This window comes from Ochotona curzoniae, unplaced genomic scaffold, assembly GCF_017591425.1.
Source record: "Ochotona curzoniae isolate NIBS_2020 unplaced genomic scaffold, NIBS_Ocur_1.0 patch380, whole genome shotgun sequence".
Classification (NCBI taxonomy): domain Eukaryota; kingdom Metazoa; phylum Chordata; class Mammalia; order Lagomorpha; family Ochotonidae; genus Ochotona; species Ochotona curzoniae.
In genome coordinates this window covers 404,578-423,879 of record NW_024466951.1, presented here as the reverse complement: position 1 = coordinate 423,879, position 19,302 = coordinate 404,578, and the positions used below count along the sequence as shown (strand labels likewise).

At 49.8% G+C, this 19,302-nt stretch overlaps 1 long non-coding RNA gene across 1 annotated transcript in view; it reads left to right on the top strand.

Annotated features, from left to right (window-relative positions):
• Window positions 1-12,997, top strand: part of LOC121167517 — a 41,857-nt gene extending 28,860 nt beyond the window's left edge. The window contains exon 3 of the long non-coding RNA XR_005885599.1: window positions 10,133-12,997. This is a non-coding gene — a long non-coding RNA (uncharacterized LOC121167517). The remainder of the gene's footprint in view (window positions 1-10,132) is intronic.
• Window positions 12,998-19,302: the final 6,305 nt, after the last annotated feature.

Here is a 19,302-nt window from a genome sequence, read left to right as displayed (position 1 = left end):
ACCAAGCTTTCTCTTCACTTCTGTGGGTTGTTTCCTGCCCGTAGTTTTTGTTGTTAATGTTGTTTCTGTGTTCACTGGACTTCATCAGGTAGAGATGATTAAATACGATACAGAAAATACTAGGCACAGATGAAAAGTGTCATTTTATTTATATGAGAAAGAGTGTCAGAGTTGATCCCTCAACCTGTGGTTCACTCCCCCAGATGCCCGCAAAGGCAAGGGCCTAAGCTGGTACTGAAGCTGGCAGCCAGGAACTCAGTCCAGGTCTCCCACTTGTGTGGCAGGGACCCAATCACTTGAGCCCCCATCCAACACTGCCTTCCAAGGTCTGCATTAGCAGGAAGTCGTTGGAGTCAGGATTCAGAGCCAGAATCACACCCAGGTACCCTGCACAGGTGTCTTAACTGGCATCATAGCTGCTAAGCTGATTGCCCGGCCCAAGATTTTGTTAATAGGGTAAAAGGGCAAGGTAGAAACTGGCAGAAGATAATCTCAGTACAGTACCTGGCAGAGGACACAGGCATGCATCCACATGTAAAGAGAACTCCTGCAAGTCACTGTTAGAACAAGAAAAATGAGGCAGAACTGTCAACAGAAGCATCTTACAGCTGATATATAAACAGCCTGGAAGCAGTTTAAAATGTGTGAGATTCCAGCATACACCCACAAAAATGGCTAGTTTAAAAAGCTGGCAATACCAAATTATGGCATATTCCCATGCATTTCTGGTGGGAGTATGAACTGGTGCACTTTGGAAAACTGCAGTACGATTAAAGCTAAGGTTAAACCCAAGCCACAAACCTTCCTTTGCACGTAAGAGGAATAAGAACAAATATCCACCAAAAGCCACAGAGGAGGGCATCCATGGTGTCTTTATTCACAGAAGCCCCCAAACTGGAAACAGCCAAAGTGCCCAGCAACAGTAGCATGATGTATTAATTATGTTGTATTCATGTAATGGCATACAATACAGTAATTTTCAAGAAGTACAAACCAGCATTGATCAGAATCACAATGTTAAGCAAAAGAAGGGAGACTAAAAAAAAATAACTTATACAATTTTCTTTACATGGAGTTTAAAACCATATTAAGATGGGGCCAGCATACTGTTATACCAAGCTAATCCTCCTCTGCCTATGGTATGAGCATCCCATACTGGAGTATACCCATCTCATACTGGCTGCTTCACTTCTTTTTCTTTTCTTTTCTTTTTTAAAATTTATATATATATATATATATATATTTTTTTTTTTTTGGAAAGTCAGATATACAGAATGGAGGAGAGACATAGAGGAAGATCTCCATCTGTTGATTCACTCCCAAGTGGCCACAATGGCCACAAGCAGGGAGCTAGATGGGAAGTGGGGCTGCCAGGATTAGAACCGGTGCCCATATGAGATCCTGGCACGTGCAAGGCAAGGACTTTATCACTAGGCTACTGCGCTGGGGCCGTTGCTTCACTTCTGATTCAGCTTCCTGACTAGGACTTGGGAAAGCAACAGAGGGTGGCCCAAGCCTTGGGGCCCTGCACCCACAAGGAACACCCAGAAGAGGCTCCCAGCTCCCAGCTTTGGATCCGCCCAGCTCTGATTATGGCGGCTGTTAGGGAAGTGAACCAGCGGGTAGAAGATCTTTCTCTGTTTCTCTCTCTCAGTCTCTGTAATTATGACTATCAAGTAAAAAATAAATAATTTTTTTTAAAAAGTCAAGAATCTGTTGATAGAAGGCAGAGCAGAGGTTTCTTTTGGGTAGGGACTATTAGGGAGGGATCTGGGACCTCGTGTGCTTTTGGAAATACCATCACTGGTGCTTTCCAGCATTTTGGTTGGCAGTTGCCTCACCTCCCACTGGCTTCTGCAGGCTGAGATCCTGCCTTTGTCTTGGAAGCCAGGTGCCAGGACTCAGCCCGGCCACAGCCCGGGGAGCAGATCCTCAGTGGGTGTCTGTGGAAAGATGGCATGCGTGCGTGCAAAACGTTTGGCCTTTGCCCCGAAGGTGCTTATGGTGTGCCATGGGCGTGTGCTGGCGGGAAATCAGTCCAGGGAGGCAGTTAGCAAGTGCTCAAAGTCCAACTGTGGAACCAAAGCATAAAACAGGCCCCACACAGAGGGAGAAGCAGAGGGACTCCAGTTGGAGGTGGAGCCATCTTTGGGCTTTTTTGAAAGAGATGATACTTAACCTGAGCTTTTGAAAGGTCATTGGTTGGGATTACAACCAGCAGAGAATGGCTAAAAGGGCAACCCAGGCTCAGGGAAAGGCAAAAAGGTTCCCAAGCTTTCACGCCTATCAGTAACACTGGAGGACTCCTTAAAGCACAGCTTGCTGGGCCACACCCAACAGTTCTGACTCAGCAGGTCTAGGGTGGGACCTGATCATTTGCGTTGTCTTTATCATTATCCCAGATGCCCCCTTTCCCCGCAGACCCAGAGTTTTAAGCCAAAGCCAGCCAGTCCAGGCAGCTGCCTCTCACCTCAGGCAGGTGCAGTGGGCCAGACCCTGTAGGCCTTTGGCTGCTGTCTGAGGAGTTCCAGCCTGATTCTGGAGACTTCATTTAGTGGTTGGACATGGAATAAGGAGCTGGTTCTGCAGGAATGTCGTGCTCCAGGGTCTAAGGTGTCATGTCCCCCATCCTCAACCCTGAAGTGATAGAGTGATATCAAGTGATAAAGTCCTCCTGAGCCTGGCCTTGTAGAGACATGTTCCGCACTGCCTTACACAGCACACCTGCAGAGCAAAATGGTGCACACTTACGGGCAAAACCTTAAAGTTTTAAATACGCAACTCCAGGACTTCCCATATGCAGCGGGGATGGCCGATGGAAAAGGAGTCAGGGCTTCTGACCATTGAAGTGAAAGTGCCAGGCTGGGCAAGGGAACTGGTTCTTGTTTTCAGGCCAGAAAAGATTCAGAGGTGACAGAGAGGAGTCATAAGCAAGGTAGCCAGGTGGAATGGGTCAGGGTGTACCCAGCAATACCGGTGGGCTCATCTGCAGACAGCATTTGACAGTGCCCAGCCATTCAGAAGGGTTGTGGGGGAGGGAAAGTAAGGTGACTTGGTTTGATGGAGCGAGGACACCTGACAGGATATCTCAGGATAGGCCGAGAGGGCTGAGCATACAGTATTCAATCTAAGGAATGGGGTCCCCTCTTCTCCTGGTAGCCTTCTTCCCAAGGTTTTACTACACAAGTGTTATCAGAGCGGGAGCCCTTCCTCTAAGGTGCCTCCCTTGAAGGATTTAGGACCCAGTGTCACCAGGCTGGAAACCCATGTGGTGCTGAGCAGAGAGGGTTCTCCTAGCAGCTTTCCTTTAGGAGAGGATGGAGAGCACCTGCAGAGTTATCAGGGTCTGGGCAGGACGTTGTGCTATCAAACAGCAGGCTGCTTCCAAGGCTTTGGTTTCCCTTATCCCCCTTACCTCCCTCTGCCCATGCGCGCGCGCACACACACACACACACACACACACAGGGGAGGAGAGAGGCAGAGAGGGACAGAGAGAGGAGGAGGAGAGGCTGCTTTCTTACTTCTTACCTGGCACAAGCTCTCAATAAGGAGATCATTGGTGGCTGGTGCTTTTCTTTCTCATAGTCCAGGGCCCTCCCAGTTCCCAGGGGGCAAGATTGTTCTGATGTGCCATCCATTTCAGTATCTATGGAATCACTAAGTGCAGCTAGTTTCTTCAAAATGGCTTAGGAGAGGAGGCCCAGGTGCCCCATGGTCTCTGTGCTCACCTGAGGGAAAAGGCACACTACCTGACACATGGCTGGGTGGGACTCATCATGGTGGTGGTGGAGAACCAGCACCCCAAGTCCTACCTGCACGTACAGTGCGACTGCACTGACAGCTTCAACGTGGTGTCCACCCGGGGCAGCCTGCGCACCCGGGACAGCGTGCCACCCCTGCACGGGTCCTGGTGATCCTGTCCCAGCTGGAAGGCAATATGGGGCTCTCTATCACCGATCACCTGGTGCACCAGAGGTGGCCCAGCCCTTTCTAGGCCACTGGACGTCCTGTAAGGGCACCCACAGTCCCCCACTCACACCTGAGGTGGCTGGCCTGCACAGGCCCTGGTCCCTGTGACCAACAGGCACTTTACAAGGAAGACCCAAAGGACAACGCTTGAATCAGAAACTCAGGGCCCTGCCCAGGGAGCGCTGACTCCTGTGGGCCCCCAATCACCCCAGCACCCGCTGTCTGCCAGGCCAGGCCTCCTGGCCAGCAAGCAGAATACCTCGCACTGGGCAGACTCTGCCAGCCCCAGGGACAGGGTCAGCGACTGTGAGCCCAGCCGGGACGTGGGGGCCCTCGCCAGGCCAGCATGAGGCCAGGGCTCTGCCCTAGCGAGCTGCACAGTGGAAGAGCCCCCAGAGCCCAACTCCCAGCTTCCCACCAGGTGGGGGAGGTCCCTGGAGGCAGGCAGGCCGCACCTCGCGACACTATGCAATGCCCAGGGTGCACAGGATCCAAGACATGACGGGCAGTAGGCAGTGGGCCAGCCCTGCAGGTTGCTGCACACCACTGGAGCCAGTGTGGATCCTTGGCCTGGGCCCTGAAGGAGCCCCATTGCCGACACCCCTGGGCACAGCTGCTTCCCACTCCCTGGAAACCCCTGTCCCTCTCTGTTCCCCATACCTCCCTCTGCAGAGTTCACACCTGTGTCCCCCGGCATCCTTTTGCTGTGAATATTTTTAACCCTGTAAATAAGGCCAGCTCTTGTGTCAGAGACTATTTTATCAGCCGTCCCTTGTCCTCAGTGGTTCTAGATGGTTCTCTATGGGTGGTTTCTAGACTTAGGCACCAACGGACCAAATAAAAGCATTTGTGGTCAGGACACACTGGACCAAGCAGAACTGACCCTTCCCTGGTACTGCAGGCATGCACAGTATGTGCCAGCTGTCCTGCTGCCTACTGGCCTGTTATGATTCCAGTGTAATCTACACTTACCCAGTGCTAACTCCCTTCAAAGTAACTGGCTGGGTGTGGTACAGACATGAGGATGAGTCAGCTGTGGAGCTGCCTTCCAGGAAACGTGCAATTTGTCACAAACAAATGACTAGAGCCATATTCGAGCGTTCCAATCCTTTGTCACCTCCTTCTGTATCCCAGGTTTAGGTCCGGCCGCCCCCTCTCCCTCACTTGTGGTTGTTGGAGCCTGGGGGCTCCCTTCCACTTAACCTTTACCACACACCAGATGCCACAGGGATCCTGGGCTCTCCCAGGTGAGTTCTTCCTCCATAGCCAGGACAGACCAGCTCTGAACAGGTGCCCTGCTGCCACCATCCCCACTGCTGGAGCTCTAACAGTCAGGTCTAGGTTAAGGATCCACAAGTACTCTTGCTTAGCTGAGGGTGCACACTCGGGGGTGTCCTGAAGCCCACATTTCTGTCAGTTACTCAGGAGCTTTTGGGGGCCATAGCAGCTGCAGGCTGGTGGTCTCCATGGAGCTGGGATGGGGCTCAGGGGGAATGTGGTACCCTGCAGATTTCCAAGAGTCCTACCTTCCCCCTGGAGTTTTATCTGCCTCAGTGACCATTCCCCTTTGCAATAATATCATCTAGAGCAGAGCCCAAACCCAACACTTACAACTGGGATCTGACATTGCTCTGTCACTCTCCAGTGTCGGACTTGGGCAAGGCCCCTAATGCTCTTGAGCTTCAGCCTCCTCACTTGTAGAATGGAAATAAGTACCTGGTTTATGGCCAAGTGTTCTTCAGGGGGCACAGTGTTGGCACTGTGCAAAGCCGGTGTCCTCAAAGCTCCCGGAAGCCCGGGGGGCGGGGGGCGGGCAGGCAGGCAGGATATCAGCCACACAGTGTGACGCTTGCTCTACCAGGCAGATAGATTTCAGGTGCAGTGTTAAGCAAGGTGGAGGCAAACTGATGCTGTTCATCAGCAAGAGACTGCAAGGTTCCCGCCCACGTTCTGGAGTGTGGGGCACAGGCCAACCCTCTTGGGGTGTTGGGCTCTGTCTTGTGTTCATAGCAGACACTGTGCTGTTTTACTGAAGCTTCATTCAGTCCTCTAGACAAGACTGTGCGAGATCAGTGTCCCCATCCCCATTTTACAGACAAGCATACTGAGGCATGATAGGCCTCATGCCTTGGCCCGGTGTGTTTATGGAACATCTGCTGCATGCTGAGTGGTACAGATCTCCTTGCAACCCAAAACAGACCCCAGCCTCTTCCTCATGGTGCCTCCACTCCACAGCTGAACACCCTTGCCCAGGGTGAAGTTGGAAAGCAGAAAAGCAGGCCTGTAGCCTAGGCTTCTCCCCTCTCATCCCAGAACTCACTGGGGACACTCTTCTCGTAGGGTCATAGGATGTCCCTGCAGACCCCTGTGGGGAATTTGAGGATTTGGGAGCCACAGCCAAGGCTGGGCCAGCCAGAGGAGAGGGGCTGCTCTTTCTCTGGAACTCTAATTCAGCATTCCCAGGCAGCTGTGCCCGGAACTCTAATTGAGCATTCCCAGCCAGCTGTGCCCCATTCCCAAGTTGAATGCTGGACCAAGGATGCCCAACTGCCTCTGTGGGGGAGAATGGGAGGAGCTTCCTGGGGAGGGGGAATTTGGAGAGGGGGTGGGGATGGACTCTGGCTGAGGTCAGGGAAGGACAGGCTCTTCCTGGCCAGTTGGGGAATCCCCTGGGATTTCACTGGGTTTGTGGGAGGGGCCTATTGTTTGCCTGCTGCTGAGGCACCACCTAGGACTGACTCAGCCTCTGGGGTCTAAATGGCTACTCTGTTTTGGGGCACAGCTCCCAATATCCCCACCCTCAGCTTACCTTCTCCCCCGCTGCCCCTTGCTCCAGGACCCCCATGCACTGTTAACTGAACAGATCCACTTTTTGTAGCTCAAGGAGACAGAGATTTACTGCCCTTCTCTAGAAGAACTCTCTCAGACTTGTTCTTGTCACCTAAAACATTGTAAGTGTCCAGGGCTTTGGAGTTGCATAACTGAACACAATGTAATACTATGGAGCTCTTAACTTTATCTTACCAGGGGGTTGTGCTATGGTATTGTGCGTTAAGCTGCCATCTACTGTGCTAGCATCCCATATGGGTGCTAATTCAAGTCACTGATGCTTCATTTCAGATACAGCTCCCTGTCGATGTGCCTGGAAAAGCAGCAGAGCATGGCCCACATGCTTGGGTCCCTGCACCCATGTGGGAGACCTGGAGGAAAGTCCTGATTTTGATCTGGCCTAGGTCCCACCCAGCCATTGTAGTTACTGGGGGAGTGTTCCAGCAGGTGGAAGATTTCGCTACCTTTCTCTGTTACTCTGCCTCTCAAAAAAAAAAATCATATGGAAGAAAATGAATAAGTTCAGAAGAGCTGCAACAAGAGATACAGCAGATTCAGTCAAAATAGGTTGTAAAATCTAACGTACAGGCCCGGCATGATAATCTAGTGACTAAATCCTCATCTTGCAACTGCTGCAATCCCATATGGCTGCCAGTTCATGTCCCAGCTGCTCCACTTCCCATCTAGTTTCCTGCTTATGGCCTGGGAAAGCAGTTGAGGATGTCCCAAAGCCTTTGGACCCTGCACCCATGTGGGAAACCTAGAAGAGGCTCCTGGCTCCTGGCTTTGGATCAGTTCAGCTCTGGCCATTGTGGCCACCTGGGAAGTTAACCAGCAGATGAAAGTTCTGTTTCTTCTTCTCTCTGTAAATCTGCCTTTCAATAAAAATAAGTAAATATATTTTTAAAAACCTAATGTACATGATTTTGGTCTTCTAAAAATATGCCTTTGGGCACACAGAAAAATATATGGAAACATGCATATCAAATGTACATTGGAGTTATCTCTAGGTCATAGAAGTATGACTTTTTTCCTGTTTTATGTACTTTACAAATTCAGTGAAAGTGCATGTCTTTTCTGGTTATGGAGGAAAGAGCTTCCCATGGTATATACTGGAGAGAGATGAGACATGGTGTGTGTATGGGGGGGGGGGTTCTTTTGGCCCCAGACTCAGATGGCCCTAGGCCCCTGCCTTGTTCCAGAGTCTCAGAGAGTATAGAAGCTACGGATGGATCAGGACTACTGCAGGAGGCCCCTTGTCCATACCAGCTGGCCACAGGAGACCTCGCCACACTCATTGTCCATCTTTAGCCCTGTCACAGTGTCCTTGGAGCACCGTTCATATCTGGGCATGCCTGGCTGCCTGCCAGCCAGCTCTGTAGGGTCAGGGACCCTGCCCTTCTTGCTCTGACTTCCCTGCAGGAGAAGGGAGGGGCCCACTTTCCATTTCGGCTGAGCTGAGGACTTGCTCAGCAACCCCACCCCCTGGGCATTTATTCTAAGGCTAAAGTTGCTGGCTTCTGGGACCGAGGAGGAACAAGGCTCAGTCACAGAGAGGATGTGGCCCAGCACTGGCAGCAACAGTTGCTGTTGACAGGGGCTGTGTGAGTGCCAGGTTTATGCTTGCCATTTTATGAATGGGCAAAATGAAGGTGGAACTGGTTCACCATGTGATCCCTGGCCCCTTTGCTTCTAGTTCTGCTGCCGCCCCAGCCACCGTTGTACCCCTATTAAGGGCTTGAGTTCCTCCTTTGAACCTGCTCCAAACAGGCGCTCATCCCAGCTGATTCTGCTCTGACTAGGGTCTCGGGACTCCACAGTGCTGAATCAGATGCTAATACCCTGACTTCATGTTACACGACCCGTCACACTGATTATTCCTTCCTCCTCTTCCTTCTCCTGGTGACCACCCTGTGTGTTCACTAGTCCTTCCTTGAGTCCTCCACTGAGCTGGGCAGGGCCCAGGCCTGGGACAGCCTCTCTGTCCACATCTGCCCCCCTGGCATTCCCAGCCTATGTGCGTGGTGGAATGGCGGCATGCTCAGCACTTACCCTTATCCACCTGCTTACATCTGTTTATACCTGGTGCTGTGGCACAGTGGGCTAAGCTGCCATCCATATCAGAGCACTGGCTCAAGTCCTGACTGCTTCATTTCCAGTCCAGCTTCCTGCTGATGTACCTGGAAAAGCAGCAAAAGAGGCACAGTTACTTGGACCTCTACCACTCACATGAAAGACTGCATGGACTTCCTAGCTCCTGGTTTTGGCCTGGCTGTTCCTGAGCACTGCTGCCATTTGGGGAGTGAACCAGCTGAAAGATCTTTTCTTCTCTCTCTCCCTTCCAAATAAATAAAATAATTCACTAAAGATAAATAAAAGGTATGCTATACTTAACATATCCCAAACCAAGTTTCTTATCTTCACACCAAACATGCTCCATCTATTAAAAGAAAAGAAAAAATTGCAGGTACCTACAATTGAGAAAATGGCAATTCTGTCCTCCTAGTTACTCAGGTCAAAATTTACCTAGGGTCCTGCTTGACTGCTTTTGTACCTCCCACATGAATCCCATTGCCTCCAATTTCTAAAACCCATCTATGCCAACTTCTGCCCATATCTTGACACTTCTGTTACCCCCAGCTATCATTGTTTCTTGCCAGGGTTTCTGCAGTAGCCCAAGAGCTGGTGCTATGGTTTTCTGCCGTGCTTGTGCTCGTTCAGACTAATCCTGTACAGTGTGAGTCTCACTATAACTCTTCTGTGTGTGACTAGCAGCACTCCCCACCTCCTGCCCCAGAGTTGCTGGCCATGCTTTGCTGTTTTCTTTCCTCCAAAGCACAAGCCATCTCTGACTCCTGGGTCTGAAATTTACTGAGTCTTTAGACTCAGTGTATTAGTGTGTTTTCTTCTGCTATTACAGTACACTTAAGAATAACTAATTTAGAAAGAAAGGCTTATTATCTAGGTTCAGCTGACTCCCAGGAGGACAAGAGATTTTGTCTGCTCTGTTTTGATGTATCCCCGGAACCCAAGGACAATGCCTGGCCCAGAGAAGATACTCAATAAACAGTTGATAAGATTGGTCGTGTCATTGGAATGAAGGAAGGGCCTTGAGCAGTGGGTTTCTGCCAGCCACAGAGCATTACCAGGCCGAGTGGGAAGGGTGTCGTCCAAGTGGAGAACTGCTCTGGGTGGAGACTGTGATACCTGTCTCTGTCTTGGGTCAGCACACCGCCGACTCACACCGCTCAGCTTCCAGCCAGACTTGCTTTGCTCAAAGATGCTCCGCTCCGTTCTCAGCTCCAGTAGTTTCCTCTCTCATTTTTTCTTCCAGGTGCTAGAGATTGCAACCTACTGGAAGAGACCAACATCTATAAGGTAAGAGAACAATGAGCTCATGTGTAGTTTAAGACTTTTCTAAGCTTTGGCATGCATTCAGTGAAGACCAGGATGCCAGGAATCTTGGCAGCTGAGTAAGAGGAGGGGCCAGGGAACTTGGGTTGACTTTCTGAATGGAATGAATCCTGAGGACAGTAAGAACAGCTTGGTGTCATCAGAGGTAGCTAAGAGGGCTTTAGACGCAGTGTATTAGTCTTTTTCTGTTGCTATTACAGGATGCTTAAGAATGACTAATTTAGGAAGGAAGGCTCATATAAGGTCACGGTTCTAGAAACTGCAGGTACTAGGATCTCATACAGTGTGGTAACATGGTGGAAAGGTGGGAGGGCACGTGAACGTGTGTGTGGAAGAGAAAGCAAAAGATGCTGGGGGGCGTTAGTCCTTCTTAGTGACCCTTCTGCAGGATTCCCATCCCCATCCCATCATTGCCACCGTGGCCGTCAAATGTGAGGAAGAGTTCAGGCGGGGACAAATGGCCTTCAAGCCACAGCTCCCAGCACTGCAGTGCTTGCCCTGGGAAAGCTTGACAACTCTCTAGCCAGGCAGGACTCACTTGTCGCATGGCTTTCCCTGCTCTCTCCAAACCATCCCTTCCTTCCTTATCCTCTCCTGAGGCTCTGCCTGGCCTGTGCAAGTCACAGCAAACACTGCTGGAGTAACTGTAACTTTTACTTTCTGGCAAGGATACTTAATTTCTAGATTAAGAGAAATGTGCTAGGATCCTTGAGGCATAGAATTCTCTAATCCAATGTTAAATCACAAGACACATTTTACAAAATGAATCAGTTCGTTAAGTTTGAGTGGTATAACTCCCATCTTTTGGTTCATTTCCCCCAAATACTAACTGTAGCAGAGGGCTAGGCTAAGAAGCCACGCACCTAGAACTCAATCTGGGTCTCCCACTTACGTGACAGGGGCCCAAATATTTGAGCCACCTGCTGCATCCCAGTGTGTGCATTCACAAGGGAACTGAGGCTCAAATGCCCACCTCTATGCCAAATACCCGCCTCGCTCTCTCCGGATTTTTAAAAAGTGAAAATATCTTGTAAATAATGAATGTGGGGGGATGTGCCAAGGCCAACATGTACTACTGATGTGGTTGGAAAAAAGGTGGCTTTAAAAAATGTGTTGAGACTGAGCAAAAGTGTCTATATTTATATAGGCATTCATATGTAGACAGTTACATTGTTTATAACAGGAAGCAGAAATTATCTGAGAGCCCAAAACAGGTTTTCATTATTCAAAATGTGTGTGCATCCCTGTATAACAGCAGAATGACAGAAATGTGCATTTGTTTCTGAGAAAGGGATTCAGATATGTTGTTTTTGAAAAAGTAAACATAGAAACATCTTCTATAACCTCCAGAGCAAGTAGCTTGGGACTCAGCCTAGAGAATTGGCCTGATGTGTTTCAGCAAGAATACAACTTCCCTGAGCCTTTGCTTCCTGCCTGGGGGGTGTGGACATTACGCCCACTGGACACAGCACCCACCACACACAGCACCTACCATTCATAGCACCCACTGTGCAGGTGATGAGCACAGCTAATGGCTGCAGCACAGCCTGGTATGTGGTGCCCAGATGACATACAAATCAAGAGCATCTTTATTTGTGAATGGGCGTGGGAACGTTCTGTAAACTCATAGGCCAGCAGTGGGTTGTTTTCTGCTTTTCGTTTTGATTTTTCTGACTGGTAGAATCATGGATGCTTTTTAATATTTTCTTTTTTTTTTTTTGCAACAAATACTTATTGTGCTACAATGGTGGTATGAGTTTTTTAAGAAATAGGTAGTAATTGAAACATTTTATGGAAAGGAAACTTAATGGCATTGCTCCAAATGGTCAGTCCTCATCCAAATGGGTCCCTGAGTGGAGCTCTGGAATACTGCAGGGGAGGCCAGAAACAAAGGGAATGGAAGGATAACAGGGGAAGAAGGGGAGGTCAGGCCTGCTGCTGGTGCCCAGGGAGTTGCACTCAGCCCTAACACTCAAAACCCCAGGCTCCTCCTGGGGAAGCCCTGATAGGAGATGAGGTAACTTGAGACCCATTTGTCCCAGCTTCAGGTGGCAATGGCTGTGTTCCACCTCCATTGGCTGCTGACATAACCCAACTGTGGCACATCTGGAGAGGGGTCCTGTCACGGCAACTCTGGGCCTGGCTCCTCACTCCACCATCAATTCTGCATTATGTCTATCCATGTCCACCTTATGCCCACTTGTGCCTGCTTGTTGAGGGTTCCTGGGCAAGCTCTTCTGCATAAATAAATTTTCAAAAAAAGTTTATGACTAGTGTCATTACATTGCAATTTGTATTATACCCACCTGTAATTAATTTATATTTTACTAAATGAATGATCACAATAATGTTTGCATGTGGTTTGAATGTCAGTAGTACTGAGAGGGTCATAAAAATTTCCCAGCATTTCCCACCTTCCTTACAACAGGAGCCTCTTTCAGCCCTGTGTCCCCACAGTGTTTCTCTTGCTGCTGTTCTATTGACATCTTGCAGTGGATGAGGCCCGAGTCTCCCTACAGACCCACTGCCTTCCCCCATGCGCCCTTCCTGTAGTCATAGGGCACGGTTTGTGGTTCACTCACAGCAGACGTGGACATACTCCTGACTGCTGTGCTAAGCAGTCCCTTAAGTTCTGGAATGTTGTCTTTAATAACTTTCTCCTGTCTGTTTCACTCATTGGATGATTTGGATCTGTCTAATTTCCTATTTTCCATTTATTGACCTTTTGGTCATCTTTCTTGGGATCTTCATTGATCTCATGTTACAGTTTTTGTTGATTTAGATTTTTTTTTTTTTTGCTTTTCTAGTTTTAATATTAGAATTGTTGTTCTCCAATTCATTTTACATTATGTCCTGTTCTTATTTTATACATATGTTTTCTCCCTCTACTCTCTGCTAGGGTTTCTGTTCTTTGTCTTATCTTAATATCCTTCTCAATTTATATTCTTTCCTGGCTTTCTTTTGTTTGCTTTCATTCTTTCCTGTTGGAGGCTTTCCTCAATTGCTAGAATGCCTTGACTGCCTGTTTGTATTTATGAATGGAGCAGTATGAAGCTAGCTACACTTTGTGTGCTTGGGGAGAATTTACCAACTGGGAATTCTCTATTGGGAGGGAGCCAGACTTTTTTTCATCAACAGTCCTTGAGACATCGGCATCTCTTCCCTGGAGCCAGCTCTTTCAGTCTTGGCACTATTGACTGATTTGGGCCAAATCATTGTTTGTTCAGTGTAGAGTGGTCAGCAGTGCACCTGACCCCTACCCTCCAAATGCCAGTGGCAGCTTCCCTCCAAGACTTGTGATAAATGAAAACAGCTGGAAGCATCATCAAAAGTCCCTTGGGTGTAGTCTCCTTACTGTGAAGTACTTGTTGGGGCATGGCATGGTGGCTCAATCAGCTATCCTTCTCTTGCAAGCTCCAGGATCCCATATGGACACCAGTTTGTGGCCTGGTGTTCGACTTCCCATCTAGCTAGCTCCCTGCTTATGACCTGGGAAAGCAGTAGAGGATAAGCCCAAAGCCTTGGAACCCTATACCCGTGTGGGAGACCTGGAGTCAGAGAAAGCACACAGGTCCATGTCCGGGCCCTCGGGTGGGCTAACTGGAACAACTAGGGGTGACAGTGCTGGCTGAAGCTGCTTCCAGGATGGTCCTTCACTTGGCAGGGACAGCAGGAGGGCTCAGCCCAGCTGGGACCACTGACTCCACATGGCCTCTTTAGTGCATGGCCTCTTTAGTATATGGCCTGGGATTCCAGTGTGAATATTCTGGCCAGCAAGATGGAACCTGCATGGTCTTTTCTGGCTTGGCCTGGAAAGTCATACTGTGTAGTTTCCGCTGTGGACATACAGCTACCCAGATCTAGGGAAGGCGACATGGACCCAGCCTCGGGGGAGAAATATCACAGAATTCACAGCTATGCTTTAAACTCCCTGATGCCTGCACAGGGTGATGTAAACCCAGAGTGGTGCGGTGGAACTGGGGCAGCATGCAGAGCCCGCCTGCTCTGTCTGCAGACCTAATCTTCACCTGTTGTGTTCACACCTGTATTCATGTGCCCTGCCTCTGGTTTGAGTCTCCCCGATCCATGCTTTGTCTCATCCATGTAGGGTAGGAGCGACAATGAGGTTTGGGAAAGATTACAGCCAATGTTCCCAGGCCCTTCCCCTCCCACCCAGTTCCTGTCTCTTGTCCCCATTATCCATAATACCTGGGCTTCTCAAGTCTGAGCTTCTCCAAGTTTTGGGGGTTTGCTTCCTGTCTGTGTCCCTTCCTTAATGTCCTCCCTGCTTTGGCTGTCCTCTGCTAGCTTCCAGGAGCCTGTGCAGTGTCTCAGGCACTTGTAGTCCCTCACCATCCTCAGCCTTTAAAGGTGTATACCACGTGGTTTCTACTTTTGAAAATGTATTTGTTTGAAAGTCAGAGTTACACAGAGAAGGAAGAGAGAGAAAGAGATTTCCCATCTACGGATTCATTCCCCAGGTGGCCACTACAGCCTGCTGGGCCAGGCCAGAGCCAGAAACCCGAAGCTTCTTCCTGGTCTCCCACATGGATAATAGGCACCCAAGCACTTGGACTAGCCTCTACTGCTTTTCCCAGCCAATAGCAGGAAAATAAATGGGAAGTGGAGCATGTGGGACTTGAACACCGTGGCACTCATGGTAGGGGGTCTGGCATTGCAGGAAGCAGCATTAACTACTGACCACAATCAAGCCCTGAAACATCTCCGTATGGTTGTGACTGCATTTACGCTTTTGTGGATAAATTGGAGTTGTCTTTATGAACATATGCGCATTTCTGTGTAGTGACTTGTCTCTCCTGGTGGAGACCCCATCATTATTATGAACTCTTACTTTGTTTTTGTTTCAGCCTCTGCTTATAGTGGCCTCTCTTTCTGTGTATTTACATGGAGGTACCTCATTCCACCTCTTACACTTGCAATGTAGACTTTTTTTTTTTTAAAGATTTATTTTATTTTTATTAGAAAGCAGAGAGGAGGAAAGACAGAGAGGAAAGTCTTCCGTCTATTAATTCATTCCCCAGGCGGCCACAACAGCTGATACTGAGTCAATCCAAAGCCAGGAGCCAAAGAGCCTCCTTCCAGGTCTCCCACGTGAGTGCAGGGTCCCAAGGGTTTGGGCCATCCTTGACTGCTTTCGCAGGCTACAAGCAGGGAGCTGCATGGGAAGCAGGGCTGTCGGGATTAGAACCAGAACCCATATGGGATCCTGGCGCTTGCAAGGCAAGGACTTTAGTCACTAGGCCATTGCGCCGGGCCCAATGTAGACTTTACAAAAGTGCTATGCCAGGTGCCTGTGCTGGCTATTCTTGGCTGTCCATTCCCCAGGCAGGCCCCTGTCTGTTTTGGTGCCCTTTCCCACCCTGCCAGGGTCAAATCCTTGTGCATTACCCAGCCAGGCTACAGGGCCTCACATGTCTTTCGGGCTAGAGCTAAACCTGAGGGTGGGACAGGATGATACTGGGGAGCTGTGTACCTGTCAACTCCCTTTCTTGCCAGGCGTGAGGTCACCAATGTCCATGTCTTTCAATCCCAGGCAATAGCTACTGCCACCTATCCTGAAAGACTCTCTTCCTCCCTGGTGGGGGATGGGCAGGGACAGAATGGTCACAGCCCCCACCACTGCTGGCTCCAGGGCGTTTCCCTTACTCCTGCCCTCCCACTGTGAGCAGTCTCCTGCTTAAACTCTGCTGCCACAGGGATACCATCACCTGTGAGGACTCAAACCACCTCAGGTACTTATCTGATGTGCTCTTTTTTTCATTTAAGATGTATGTATTCCACTGGAAAGGCAGATTTACAGAAAGAGAAACAAAGAGAAAGATCTTTCATCCACTGGTTCACTCTTCAAGTGCCCATAACAGCTGGAGCTGAGCTGATCCGAAGCCAGAAGCCAGGAACTTCTTCTGGATCTCCCACACAAGTATAGGGTCCCAAGGCTTTAGGCCATCCTCCACTCCTTTCCTAGGCCACAAGCAGAGAGCTGGATAGGAAATGAAGCAGCTGGGATATGAACTGGTGCCTATATGGGGTCCTGGCACTTGCAAGGGTAGGATTTAGCCACTGAGCCATCGTGCCAGGCACTCTGATGTGCTTCTAAGGCAGGAGTAGATAGAATGAGGCCTCCAGCCCCTGTCCTAGAAGTCCTGTGTGTGAGCTGTGGGACACCTGAAGGCTACCCCGGATCCTATATACACACACTTGTTATCAGTGATAGAGAAATAGAGGGCCTTGGCTGAGTGGTTTGCATGTTTTTAGAAGGAAAAATAAACATGTAAGTAAAAGGAGGCCTAGGAAAGTGAACTTGGGTGCCTCTTGGAGGTTGTGTGATGACAGGAAGCTACCAGCAGCTCCAGAGTAGGCCTAAGCGTCTTCCTGGACAACAGGAAGTCTTGCCTGTGTGCATCCAGGTCAGTTTTCTTTAGCTAATGCCTTCACTCTGAGGAGTGGCATGTGCCTGTCTACAGGAGACCCAGGCCTGCCCATGGCCATACCTTATTGCTGCAGGTGCACCCTGAAACCCAGCTCTCCTGTGCTCGATACCCCTGCACGCAGCCTGTGCGGCTCCCTGCCTTCTCTTGTCACCTTGTCCTCCTGGACCCAGCATCCCTTACTTTTTTTTTTTTAAGCATGCAACTGTCTCCAAAGCACACCTATCTCTAGGGGGAAAAATGAAATGAAATCAAGAACTCCTGCTAGCCACCCACTTCCTGAAGCATGAAAAGGAAGTATTTCATCAATGCTTCTTACAGAAGACAACAGGAAGGGGTAGTGTCACTCTGGCTGGCATGGGTTGGCACTGCGGTATTTCACAGATGGGGAGGTGGGGTAGTCCTGGGGGCCTCCTGCAGGCTCAGCTCTGAGGAGCAGAAAGCGGGAGGCTGCAGCGGGGAGATACTCTCCTTCTGCTCTACACATGCTTCTGTAACTTCGAGGAATTTCTTTTGTCAGGCATGACTGCTCTTGAGTGACATAGCGTTATCAACTGGACTTGTCCTGTCACAGCCCACGCCACTCTGTGTTCTTGGGCCCAGAGAACCCAGCCGAGGCCCCAGCGTGCTTTGCCTGTAGACATGCAGGAGGCCTTGGGCTCCTTCCCGTTGTGCACTCTGGCTCAGATGCCACGCTGTGAGGCAGACATGCAGGGACACAGCCAGTAGATGCAGCCAGCTCACTGTCCCTGGTGGGGCCTTGGAGAGCCTCCGCATAGCTTTTACATGGTGGCAGGCCTGAGGGCCATGTTTCCAGAAGGGCTGATAGCGAGTGGTGGTAGCGAGTAGTGGTAATGGTGGTGTAACATGTACATGTGAGCCCATCTTGCGTCTTATCCTGGCCGGGCTGCCTGCGGATTAGCCAGAGTATGCTGGAGGATATGCCATTACTAGGGAATCTGCCATTCACCACATGGGATGGAGCAGAAAGAAAAGCCTCAGCCCACACACTTAGGGCTGAGCCCAATGTGGCTCTCAGGGGCTTGTGGTAAGTTCCTGATCTGCACACGCAGGCCAGGGCCTTTGGGTGTCGTCTGGAGCCTAGAGCCGGCTGTCACGCACTAATGTATGCAACCCTAAGTCAGATCCTCTCCTTGCCCTCCACTCCTCAGAGCCTCCACAGTGCCTTCTTCCAGGAAGTCCAACTGCCACCTGTCTGTCAGAAAGACCCGTAGCCGCTGCGCTGAGTGATTGGCTACCCCAGGATGGGGCGGGACTCTCCTTGTTCCCATTAGAAATCAAGGGAAACAGATGCAGCCAGCTTCCAGAAGACACTGCCCTGGAGGAAACGTTGTCGCAGCATGCTGAGCTGCCCTCTGCCCTGGCCTAAAGCCCCACGTCTCACTCCCTGAGCTGGCAGTGGCGGTTGCCAGAGCCATCTGAGGACTTTAAACCAGGGCTTCCCCTCCTGGCTACACATTATAATTATCTGGCATATTAGAAAATACTGATGTCTGGTAACTCACTCCCACCCCCACAGATTCTAACCGAATGCTCCATTTCAAAAAATCCAAACTTTTTTTTTTTAATTAGAGACAACCTGTGTTTCCGTTCACTGATTTATTCTGCAGATGTCATCTGCAGTAGCTGGAATTAGGCCAGGCCAAAGCTGGGAGCCAGGAGCTCCACTCAGGTCTCATATGAGTGATGACTACCAAGTTACTTGAGCCATCACTGCTGCTCCTTAGGGTCGGCAACACACACACATTTTTGTTACAGATCACATGTAAGAGCACTACAAAAAGTTGATGGAAAATGAAATTAAAATGATGTTTATTTTTGTGCAAAAAAATTATATCCATACATATAGTTTGTAATGTGCACGGTTCTTTTTTATAATTTTATTTTTTATATTGTTTACATAGTTGAGAGGGGTACATGCTCACACGGGCCTCTCACTAGGGTGGGGGAAGGTGGATGGATACGTGTTTCAGTTCTTTTTTTTATCTCCTGTGTCCACTCAGGGAAGGGGAAGGGACTCAGCACCCGACGATGGGGGAAGGGCCTTTGATGATGCATTAGAGAGCCTAGTGCAGGGGGAAAAATGCTCTGAGGGCATTACTTGAGTGTGCTGACAGTTCTAAGACGTTAGACGCTCTACTGCACCAGGGTTGGGAAAATCTTTCCAAAGACTACAGGCTGACCAAGTCCACCTTAGTGCATCCACAGACCCAGACACTTGCTGCAAAGCTTGGCCAGGAGAGTTGTCCAGCCTGTTCTGCTTTCCATCCCGATGCAGCAAGCCACATCTTTGGCCTAGAAATGCCGGCTGTCATGTCCCCCGTGTGCGTCTGGGCACGCTGTGCAATGCACAGGCATTAGCAACTGAAGAGGCCCAGTCCCGATACAGGTACTTCAAAGTCAGACCACATACTTTGTGAATTTCCCTGTGGCCAGAATTTGAGTCCAGTGATGTAGCGGGGGAGTCCCCCAAGAAACCTTGCCTGGGTGGAACCTCAGGCTTGACTCACATGTGCCGGCTAGTTCGGGGTCAAGTTTCATCCATCACCTGCACTATGCTCATACTGGTGGATGCAGCTGCCTGGTCAGTTGTGCCTTTGCCCCATCTCTCACATGAACT